Source organism: Dendrobates tinctorius, unplaced genomic scaffold (assembly GCF_039654945.1).
Source record: "Dendrobates tinctorius isolate UK_male_01 unplaced genomic scaffold, ASM3965494v1 ptg000227l, whole genome shotgun sequence".
NCBI lineage: Eukaryota > Metazoa > Chordata > Amphibia > Anura > Dendrobatidae > Dendrobates > Dendrobates tinctorius.
The window spans coordinates 2,177,501-2,180,000 of NW_027361894.1; positions in this window are offsets into that span (position 1 = coordinate 2,177,501).

Here is a 2,500-nt window from a genome sequence, read left to right on the forward strand (position 1 = left end):
ATCGAATTTTCCCTTCTCCCACCGCTCTGGGGCGTCAATATGAAGTGGGGACCCGAGGGAGAGTGCCTCCCATGAGGGTAGAATGTGTGACTTTTGGGGGGAAAGTCGAATTATGGAGCAAAAACCATTTTTGGGGACTTAGAAAAAATTCCGAGATGTGTCAGACTTCCAGGAAGGGGGCGCCTCGGGAGGTGTACCTAGGAGGCTTCCAGGGGCCTGGGTACACTTTTCAGAAAGTACCGTTGGGACTTAGAAAAATTTTCAAGATTTTTGGACTTAGAGCGATTTTTGGATTTTTGTGCAAAAATCGAATTTTCCCTTCTCCCACCGCTCTGGGGCGTCAATATGAAGTGGGGACCCGAGGGAGAGTGCCTCCCATGAGGGTAGAATGTGTGACTTTTGGGGGGAAAGTCGAATTATGGAGCAAAAACCATTTTTTGGGACTTAGAAAAATTTCGAGATGTGACAGACTTCCAGGAAGGGGGCGCCTCGGGAGGTGTACCTAGGAGGCTTCCAGGGGCCTGGGTACACTTTTCAGAAAGTACCGTTGGGACTTAGAAAAATTTTCAGGATTTTTGGACTTAGAGCGATTTTTGGATTTTTGATCAAAAATCGAATTTCCCCTTCTCCCACCGCTCTGGGGCGTCAATATGATGTGGGGACCCGAGGGAGAGTGCCTCCCATGAGGGTAGAATGTGTGGCTTTTGGGGGGAAAGTCGAATTATGGAGCAAAAACCAGTTTTTGGGACTTAGAAAAATTTCGAGATGTGTCAGACTTCCAGGAAGGGGGGAGTCTCAGGAGGTGTACCTAGGAGGCTTCCAGGGGCCTGGGTACACTTTTCAGAAAGTACCGTTGGGACTTAGAAAAATTTTCAGGATTTTTGGACTTAGAGCGATTTTTGGATTTTTGTGCAAAAATCAGATTTCCCCTTCTCCCACCGCTCTGGGGCGTCAATATGATGTGGGGACCCGAGGGAGAGTGCCTCCCATGAGGGTAGAATGTGTGGTTTTTTGGGGGAAAGTCGAATTATGGAAGAAATTGAGTTTTGAGGACAAAAAAGTGTTTTGAGGACAAAAAAGTTTCTTGAGGACAAAAAAGTTTCTCGAGGACAAAAAAGTGTTTTGAGGACAAAAAAGTTTCTTGAGGACAAAAAAGTGTTTTGCGAACAAAAAATGGAATTTTGTGATTTTGTGTAAAAATAAGTAAATTCCCCTACTTCCACCACAGGGGGGCTTCAGTATGTTGTAGGGCCCCCAGGGAGGGTCCCCCAACTGGGTTTAAAGTTTGTGGATCCTGGGCAGAAAGTTGAATTTTGGATGAAAAACCGAATTTTGGGACTTAGAAAAATTTCGAGCTGAGCAGTGACAGACTTCCAGGCAGGGGAGCCTCTCTGGAGGTGTACCGAAAACAGTTCCAGGAGCTGAGGTCATTTTCGAACATTTTTTGTTCGCTCAAATTTTTTTTGTTTTTGAGCTCTAAAAAGCTGTTATTATCAATTGGCTCAAAAATTTCAAGTGTCATGAGCTAGTACATGTTGGAGGAATACGTTTTAGGCAAAAAATTGCAAAAAAAAAAATCCAAGTGAAAAAGAACCGGAATGGGGAATTTCTGACTGCTGTAGCAGCCGCACAGTTCCAGGAGGTCGGATACATTTCCGACTTTGTCCCGCTCATTGAAGTACATTGTCCCGCAATGCAAATACATAGTAATGCGCACCTGCGGGAGAATATAGGAGAGAGTGGGCTCTCTCTACCCCGATGTATGGCGGTTGTTCCTATGGTTCTCTGGCTCGGGTAGGCGACTTAGAAGGTGGTCCCTCTTGTCGTGGAAGTTGCAAAATACGGCCGAGACTGAACTTCCACGGCTCCAGGAGGGACTTTTGCTGGTCGTGCGTCCCAAGTGAGAGAGGCGATCCTGGGGTACCTGAGCCTGACCAGACCCTCCCTCGGTGGTCCCTGGTCTTCTGAAGGGTGATGGCATTCAGGGGGGCAAATCTGGAGTCCGTGGCCGAGTTTGGGCTCTAGAAGGCGGACGCCCCTTCTGACCATGTCCCCTCAGAGCCGGCTGGATGGTTCATGGTCCGCGGCTTTGTCTGGCGGTCTGTGCCCAAGCCGGAGAAGCTGTCCTGGGGTACGTGAGCTTTGACCAGACCCTCCCTCGGCGGTCCCTGGTTCTCTGGAGGTGATGGCTGTCAGGGGGGCAAATCTGGAGTCCTCGTGGGAAGGAGGGCTCTTGAAGGCGGACGCCCCCTCTGACTATGTCCCCTCAGAGCAGGCTGGATGGTTCATGGTCCGCGGCTTTGTCTGGCGGTCCATGCCCAAGCCGGAGAAGCTATCCTGGGTACCTGAGCTTCGACCAGACCCTCCCTCGGTGGTCCCTGGTTCTCTGGAGGCGATGGCTGTTGTCAGGGGGGGGGGGGGCAAATCTGGAGTCCTCGTGGGAAGGAGGGCTCTGGAAGGCGGACGCCCCCTCTGACTATGTCCCCTCAGAGCATGCTCG